The following is a 9,963-nucleotide window of genomic DNA, read 5'->3' on the forward strand; positions in this document are numbered from 1 at the left end:
TGATTGCTTTCTCATATGTGCCTTGACTGGGGGGCTCCACCCAAGCCAATGACCCCTTGCTCAAGCAACCTTGGGCTTCAGGCCAGTGACCTTGGAGTTATGTCTATGGTCCCACACTCAAGCTGGTGACCCTGTACTCAAGCTGGTGAGCCTGAGCTCAAACCAGCAACCTTGGTGTTTCAAACCTAGGTCCTCAGAGTCCCAGGTCGATGCTTTACCCACTGCACCACTGCCTGGTCATACCCTACTCTTAGGAGAAAAGAATATTCCCTGACAATCCAAGCACAGAGCCAGAAGAGGCTTCTGATGGATCTCAAACCCCCATGCCTGGAACAACTGCTGGGATGCAGCAAGTGGGGTGCTTGGTAAGGCCTGGGTCATATGCTCTCTAAAAGGAACAGAATTGGGCAGAGGCTCTGCCCCACCTGAACCAATGAGCCTGGATTTTATAGAACAGCCTGACCAGGAAGCATGCCTCCAGATCAGAGACAAATTTGCCACAGGTTGTATGAACGCATTTTGGAATTACAGTATTTAAGAACAGTGCTTTTAGTGGAAGTGGGAAGCATTTCAGAAAAGTGTGGGCATATTTTGGCTTGTCAGAAACTAGGAGGCACAACTAACCTGTAGTGGGAGGAGTCCAAGGAGTCTAGAAATTGGGTTCAAATATGAGTGCAACAGATGGGAGAGTCCTGCAAAACAGAGTTCTGTGTCCTTTTGTGACCTTTAGATGTCTTTCTTGATAGTGCTGTAAGGGAAAACCCTTCTCTGCTATAAGCCTCTTTTTTATGTATGAATGTAAGGTCTATTTTACAACATTGAATACATGTTGAATTTTCCAGGAATATAACGACTGTGTCAAACAAGGGTAGATTGAATATTGTGTTTATTTTGAACTTTACCAAGAGTTGTTCATCATCCAAGAAAAATCATTTTGCTAACTGTGACACCTTTCTGGTGTTTGGGGGGCTGATCTTGATACCAGATTTGAGGCTGTCACCTTCATGGTGGTTTTATGACTTCCCAATCAAATGAGCAACCATTTGCATACCAAAATACCTATTACTATAAACAATATTTCTTCTCTCTTCTTTAATACAGTTCAGGAACCATATTGATTAAGTTATGTCTACAAGAAGGTTATCTTACCTGTGAATTTCTTTTCAGGAGAGTAAGAAGTGTGCTAGAAGCTATTTGTAGCAATGAGGGCTACAAATTGGGTCTGATTGAGTTGAGAAGAATTGATCTAAGTCTCTGAGTTTATACGTTCCTTCAGGGAGCCTTCATCAAAACACCTCCTGGCTGGCCCTACTGAGTCCTCACCTCTGTGGAGCTACGAGGCACTTTTAATCTCTGTTTCCATGGAGTGACCTGCATTTCTCTTTTATGGTCATTGTTTGTTTATAATGTGTCTTCCCTGGTAATTCATGACCTTTCTCAGAGTAGGGACTCTCATTATTAATAGGTATTTAAGAAGTATTTGTTGAATACTTAAATGGTTGACCAGCTACCATAAATATGCTTTCTATTTTTTATTATTAGATTTTTGTGACACCTCATCTTTTCTCATTTTATCTCTGCCTCTGAGTTGCATTGATCACCTGAGTCTGTCCAGATTACAGGGTTTGAGCTCCTGTTTCTGGTGTCAGAATTCCTTTAGAGAATAATTTCTTGGGTGTTCTAACCTGAACTCCACTTGGTCTGCTCAGTCATCCAAAACCAGATAACACTGGAACCCTTTTATGTATCTGTTAATTTATCAGTCACTTATGGAGTGTCTACTGTGTGGAATTACAGATATTAATGGAACACTCCACTCTGGAATAATCCACAAACGACTTATTAGTTTGCATCTGCCCATGTAATAAAATGGAAATAATAATGCTTAAGCTACCATTGTGAGAATTAAATACTTTATAGGCATAAAATGTCGACTACACATGAGATGCAAAATGAATGTTAAATTTTAATTCAGGGACTATACCAGGTACAAAGATTCAGAGAAAAATATAAAATTCTCACTGTGGCTCCAGGAACAAACTGACTCATGGGGTCAGACCATGTGGCGATTATGTGATAAGGCTTTGAGGGAGAACAGACCTAGGCCAGTCTCACTCAGGAATGATCAGGAAATGCTCGCCTGGGGATCCCATTAGTCCAGGAATGGGGAGTGTGGAGAAAGTGAATGGAGAGCATTAAATGTGGAGGTGACATAATAGGAAGAGATGGTCACTGAACGTCCCTTCTATGAAAGGCTGGGCAGGCCATGAACTGCTGTGACAAAGCATTTCTGTGAGACCAGACAGCCCTGCAAGTGCAGAGTGTGGGCTCTGTTTCCAGCCCAGTGTTCTGTCATCAGAGCCCTGGCCTGGGTTGGCAGTTTTTCAGGGGCTTGTCCATTTGTGTGTAGCAGCTCTCTTCTTTTTTCTCTTTTTTTTGTAACATGGACAGAAACAGAGAGAGGGACAGATAGGGACAGAAAGAAAGACAGGGAGAGAGATGAGAAGCATCGATTCTTTGTTGCGGCTCCTTACTTGTTCATTGATTGCTTTCTTATATCTGACTTGACCAGGGGACTACTGCAGAGCCAGTGAGCCCTTGCTCAAGCCAGTGACCTTGGCCTTAAGTCAGCAACCTTGAGCTTCAAGTCAGTGACCTTTGGGCTCAAGCCAGCGACCATGGGGTCATGTCTATGATCCCACACACAAGCCAGTGACCCTGTGCTCAAGCTGGTGACTTTGGGGTCTTGAATCTGGGTCCTCTGCATCCCAGTATGATGCTCCATCCACTGCACCACTGCCTGGTCAGGCTAGCAGCTCTCTTCTCATTAAGGTGACTGCTTCATGGTTGTTGACAAAAAATAGATCCTTGAGACACCAAAATGAGAAAAGCAAGAGAAAACTAGGAGGTTCCTGGGGATGTAACATTCCTGGTTATGCTCCCCTGCAAAAATTTGGAGGAAAGATCTGAAGCCAGGCCTCTCTCAATGCTCAAAGCTCAAGTTTTCTTTGTTGTATTATGCTTTACATCGTTTTAACAATTTGAGTTCTGGGCAAATGTATACGCCTTTGTTTTCTGAAAAGTAAAGATCTCAGGAGGCACTTGCATAACATGAGTGTCCTGTATGTCTCATTGAGAAGTTTCTAGCCACTTGCCACTGCTACCTTACCAAAATCTTTCATATTTTTCTCACTAACTGCCCTGAATTTGAACCAGAGAGGAGATGTTTTGTATCCTATTTCTATACCCTTCACCTGCACATTTTCTGAAGGTGGCCCAGCCTATCTTTTGGGAGAAGCCACTCTTGCCTACATATTTACCTTTCCCAGAGTATGCTGATGAGATAAAATTTCAAGAGAATCCTCCAAAATTACTATAGTCTGGAGGAGTAGAGGGATACAGAGAATAACTTAGTTACTTATAAAGCTGGTGCCTTTCTGTGTGGCATGCTCCCCATGAAAGAGGGGAGGGAGATGTGGCTAAAACACCCCCACTCTTGCAGCACCTGTGTTTCTGGCCTGTGTGATAATGCTTGCTCTTCCTGTTGTCACTGCACATTTCCCAAGTCTCTGTAGATGGCACTTCACAATTTCCTCCTGCAACACGGATGGAAGTATGTCAGAAATGTTGAAGACATAGCCCTGGCAGACAAAGCCAGTGGGAATAAAGGGGCTCCAAACAAGGGCTGGTGACCCCGCAGTACCTCACCATACCTCGTTTGTCACCAGAAGATGTAATGGGAGAGAGTTTAGGGTAGACATGCAATTTTTTTAAAAAAAATCTATTTTAAATAGAAGCCAAATACTTTTTGTGGTGGATTAAACCTGTTAATTTATACTTCTTTAATAAAGCATGTAATAACTGTTGGAGTAACAGTAAGAAAGTTTATTTTCTGCTCTTACCCTAATTAACCTCTCCAAACACAAATCGCACAGTACATTTGTCAAATACAAGTTTCTCCAAATGAATACAGCAGGTCAAGTATATGAAGTAACCTCACCAACGGTAGAAATGCAGAACTTAATTTCCATCATTGTGAGAAATGTATAATGCTTCTTATGTTCTCTAATGAGCAGCTTACATGGCTCGTGGGTGAACTAAAATCACAGTCCGAATCATAATATTATTGCATTGCTTTTAATCTTGCATTACTGATGTTTCCCACCAGTATTTTTTTAATTTCTAAAAAAGAAAACAAAGTCACACTAAATTGAAATTATTCATATAAAATTGCCCTGTGTTGTAGAGTTTTTTCAAATTGAATTTACTGGGAGTGACACTGATTAGTAAAACCATACAAGTTTCAAGTATACAACTCCACAAAACATCATCAGTATTATGCACCCATTTCCCAGAGTACAGTCTCTTTCCATGTCCATTTATCTACCCTATTCATTAATGTCAATGGGGAATTAAAAATCTCAACTATTACTGTATTATTGTTGATTTCTCCCTTAATATTCACCATAATCTGCTTTATATATTTAGGTGTTCCTATGTTGCGTGCATAAATGTCTACAAGAGTTATATCCTCTTGTTAGATTGCTCCCTTTATCATTATGTAGTGTCCCTTTTTGTCTCCTACTACAGCCTTTGTTTCAAATGCTATTTTGTCAGATATAAGCATTGCTACCCCAGCTTTCTATTTCCTTTCCATTTGCCATAGAATATTTTTCCATCCCTTCACTTTCAGTCTGTAAACTGTACTCTTCCCCTTAGCTCTGCGGCTGCACTTGCTCAAGCCCTGGACTGGAGCATCTGAAGGAGACATGTTCCGAATGTCCTAACTCTGAACAATGTTCTCTTCCTCCTGTGGAACTGAACTCAGCAAGATGAGGCCAGATGGACTTGGGAAAGCAAATCAAGGCAGTCTTCTGTTAGGGGTGGCATTGGCCCATGAGACGGAGGAAAGACTGCCTCCTGTTCTAAACTCATACAGTTCAAGAACTGCCCATAGTTTCTTCAGAAAAACAGCACACTGTAGGTCCCTGTTAGGTGCAGCCAACAGTCCTTTTTTTTGCCAGACTCAACCTTGGCATGGTGGTATCACCAGTATTTGGAGGACCAGGTTAGTGTACTGTCTTAGTTGGTGATGTAAGAATAGGAGTGTCTGAAGATGGTGCTGTAAGAATAGGAGTAACCTGGAAGATGGTGGTGGATGCTAACTCAGGAATGGGATCTCAGTAGCTGACCACCCAGATTTTTTATTTTTGAGTCCTATATGCCCCGAGTCACCTTCTCTCTACTAGAGCTCCAGCTGAATGCCCAAGAACAAGCACCCAGGATTCTAGCAAACTCCCCTTTCTTTCCAGCAGAAAGAGTCCCCACTCATTATCATTGTCAGATGCTATGTAGTCTCTTCTTCCCAGCCCTGATACTCTGGGTTGGGAGTCCTGGCATGGGATTGAAACCCATGGTCCTAAGGGGACTTTTTCAGCTAAGACATTCCTCCAGCTTCTCAGCTGCCATACCTGGGTGTAGGAAACAGCTCTCCCCACATCTCCACCCTTCTTACCAGTCTCTGTGTAGCTTCTTCTATAAATCCTTTGATATTATAGTCCTGTTCAACTGTCTTTCAGTTAGTCATTCAGGTTAATTGCTTTATAATTTATCTGTAAATCTTGTTTGGAGCCAGGAGGAGGTATGTGTAGCTTGTACCTACTCCATAGCCATCTTGGATCCTCAACAATAGCTATTGTTTGCCCTGTGTAGACTTTGAATATTTTTACCTTTATCTGAGTAAAATGACAGAAGAAGCTATTTACTCCTGTAGCAAAGACTATCCACCTTATAGATATGTTTACATTTATGATGGCTGAAATGCACAAAGTAAATTATTTTATTGCACTTTTAGCCAAATGTATTGAATGTTCTCAAATTAGTAAATGTATAAAGTTAAAAGTGATCTATGCTTGGTACCTCATCATTTACAGATGAGGCAATGAAGGCCCAAATGGATCAAGTTGCCTGAGATCAAATAACTAATTGGTGGATGAATCAGAACTTAAACATAGATTGTTGCCTCACAAATGTGCAGTCTCTTCACTCTGCTATATAGATTTAGATTTGTTGTCATTTTGGGCAAATTGATGGCAGCTTCTTTGTCTTAATCTGTTTTTATTGTTGAAATTTTTAAACTCGAGAGTCTCTAAAATTATTGCCCTATTGAATCTTCCTTGTATCCTTTGTTCTTTAAAGGCAACAGATTCCCAGTGCCAGATGCCTTGTGCACTGAAGGGTTTGCAGACCTGCCAGGTTCCCCACATCAGCAGAGGTGGCAAAAGGCAGTAGTTATGCACTACCGTGTGTTCAAGACTCCTTTAGCCCAAGACCACCCTGGTCATACTGCCACAGGATCCTGCAAACATAGCTGGTGTATTAATCAAAGCTTGGGCACAAAGAAGAGGAAAATTAGGTTGAGAATGCCTTGGGTGGCACCAGAGTGGCATCAATCAGACCACATCCTGGTCAAGAAATCTGATTGTAAATATTTGCTTTTATTGCCAGGCTTTTGTCAGTGTTCCTTACAATTCAGAGAAATTTAAACATTTGTTGGGCCTTGCTGCCAAGTAGCTTGTGATTTCTTGGGGAGAAATTACCACCATACCAAGGTCATTATAAGTCCTACAGGGAGAGAAAACTTCTTAGTCTCTGCTTCCCCCTTAGTCTTCTTTCCCAACCGAAGCTGTCTCTATTTAATTTGTTCCATTCCAAGACCTGAACAGGCTACCTTTACAAGTAGACATGGTCACCATACATCAAAGGGCAAGGGCCCTGTGCCACCTTCTCTTGGTTAGAGGTCACTAGGCTCAGCCCCTTCTTGCATATCCAGCTTGGTTTTGCTTCTCCAGTGCGGGCATCCATGTTTGGGAATGCTGTTTGTAGCTGTGGTCAGTTATTTTCTGATTGCAAGATGGGGATTTGGAAATTAGAGGAAAAGCCCTGCATGGAGCTTGAGTCTGAACCTGCAGTTCTAGCCTTGAGGTGTAGGGTTCCGCATCCAGACAGTAACAACGGAGCACATGGGTTCCCTTTATTGGCTAGAATTCCTGGTGAGAACACTTTTTGGGGACTTTTATCATAAAACAAGTGATTAGCAGGGCAGAGTCTCAACATTTCTTGCTCTTAGCTATGCTATCATTCGTCTCCACCATCACCTCTCATAGCAAGTATCAGTAAGAAAGTGTTGCTTGACCAGGCCATGGCACAGTGGATAGAGCATTGTCCTGGGACTCTGAAGACCCAGATTTGAGACCTGAGGTCTCTGGCTTGAGTGCAGACTCACCAGCTTGAGCGCAGGGTCACTGGTTTGAGCACGGGATCATAGACAGGAACCAAGGGTAACTGGCTTGAAGCCCAAGTGCACTGGCTTGAGCAAGGGGTCACTAGCACAACTGTGCTGGAGCCCCTCCCCCATCAAGGCACGTATGAGAAAGCAACCAATGAACACCTAAATTGCTTCAACTAGGAGTTGATGCTTCTCATCTCTCTCCTTTTCTGTCTGTCTGTCCCTGTCCATTCCTATCTCTCTCAAAAGAAAAAAATAAAAGAAGGGGTGGTAGTGTTAAAAGCACCAAAAGACTGCTAGTTTAAGAACCATCATAGTAGCAGATGCAATTAGTAAAAGCATGTTAATATACGTAAGGAAAGACAGGATAAAATATCACCAAGAAGTGTTTGGAGTGAAAACTTCCCTTCCACAAGGAAGCATGTGTCCTCCTAGAAACTCTACCAACAAACGTATAAAGGCTATGTGATGTTGAATTGATGTGATTGAGTTAGGGGCTGTGAAACCCAATGCAGCACAGTTGCCTGCGTCTTGGGAAGTGGTTCCTGGGACAGGCAGCAACTGGACTTAGAATAAATCTGTTTCACTAAAAAACATCTCCTCCAAGAAAGCAAGGTGCAAAAACATTTTTGGGAGGAGATTTGTGATGCCGTGTATGAAACCTCAGCCCTTTCAACATCACTAAAGGCTTTCTTCCATTGGGCCCTTGGACTGGACATCTTCATGCTTCTATATTGTGCTGGCTTGAAGGCATGCGAGACTGATGGGGGTGTGTGTTAATGCAGGTCCCTAAGGAAAGCAGGGAGCTCTTAAAATAACATTTGTAGACAAGTGAAGGGAAGACTCTTGCCTGGGTTTTTTCTCCATGGTGAACTTGGAAGACCTTGAGCTGACATTACTGTGTGAAATACAGCATAAAAAAAATCCTGTTGCTGTAATGAAATGTAGAACCTGTGTAGAATGTGCAGTGCACTTTTAACTGTATCTGTATTTGTGCAAAAACTTGTGATAGAATGGGCAAAGACAACATCCAAAAATAGTTTTGCATTTTTGTTCTTAACTTTGCAATTAATTCATTTATTTGGTGGATGGGGTGCGTGGGTGAAAGAAAGACTAAGAAACGGAAAAAGGGCAGAGAAAAGGAAGAGGGATGAGTGGAGGGGAGGCAGGGCTACTTGTCTGTCTGTCCCTTGCTACAAAATGATGACTGATGATGATTGATCTAGATTAACCATTAAGGTGAGTGAAATAACATGGCCAACATAGACTTATGTAAACAATTTCATATTTGAATTATATCGCATACTCGGATCACCTGGCTTTTTAAAAAAATTGTCTCTATTGACTTAAATCTTACCTCCTTAACAAAATCTTTTCCCGTCAGAAATATTGTTACTTCTCTTTATATATTTTGACCACTTTATTCATTTGAGTTAATCTCACAGAGCTCTATTCTATATGAATATCTCCGTGGGCACACACATCTCATATCTCCCAAAAGACATTTTTTTTCCTAGGGGAGGGAGGAACCATGCTTCAAATGTTTCCCCCATATTATTCCTATATTGTGTTCTGTGCAGTAGATGTTTAACGAGCATTTGCCGGGAGCCTGGTACTTGAAAACTGCATTTTAATGGTACTGACAGAAAACCAAATCTTCAGGTTCCAATTATGTATTTCGTGTTCTGATTTTATTTTAATAAGATATTGTTAGGTATTGGATAAGGTATTGTCCAACACCTTTTTATTCCCTCCTCTCTTCTACAGATAGTAATAATCTAACTTATGCAAATGTTTTGAAGAATAATGAATAAATCAGATCTGGCAACTAAACACAAGTACTGAAATGTATCTCTGAATGAAGGTAATATTAATGGAGATTGATAAGCTATACTAGCCAGTGGTGATGTGGAAATGATAAAGGTTATTAGTTACATTTTAAGTTCTTTACTTGTATAGATACTGTTTTTCCAAACCAACTTTCACATGGCTAAATGGAAAATGATTCGAATAAAAGAGATGGAATTTTGTGGGTAATTCTGAGGTATAAGAGAAATTTTAAAATTCTGAGGTCTCATGATAGGAATCTCCAAGAAAATAACCCTCTAAGCTTTTTGCACTCTGTTTAACTAGAATGGGTACTGATGTTGTTTAAACTTTTAATTAATCCATTTTTGATCAGATAATGCTCAAACAAAGTAAAAAATTTAACAAAACTAAGTCTCTTTTAGAAAACTTCTGTTTCTTGCATTTTTTCAGAAACATTCTGAGTGACTCCATGTATATTTATTTCTAAATGCACCTTTTCAACTTTATGCCATGAATGTTGACATACTGAAAAGAAGGTCCAGTACCTTGCTTTTTTTTTTACTAATATATCTAGAAATTACTTCAGCTCTGTACATGTAGGTCTACTTCATTTATTTTTTCTCAGATATTTCTCATAGCAATATTTTTGCTGAGCTATATCCTTGGGCAAGGGAAACAAAAGAAAAAAAATAAACAAATGAAGCTGCATCAAACTAAAGAGCTTTTAAACAGCAAAGGAAACCAAATTAAAAGACAACCTACTCAATGGGAGATATATCTGATATGGGGTTAGTATCCAAAATTTATAAAGAACCTATAAAACTCAACAGCAAAAACAAACAATCCAATTAAAAAATGGGCAAAGG

This window comes from Saccopteryx leptura, chromosome 5 (genome assembly GCF_036850995.1).
Source record: "Saccopteryx leptura isolate mSacLep1 chromosome 5, mSacLep1_pri_phased_curated, whole genome shotgun sequence".
Classification (NCBI taxonomy): domain Eukaryota; kingdom Metazoa; phylum Chordata; class Mammalia; order Chiroptera; family Emballonuridae; genus Saccopteryx; species Saccopteryx leptura.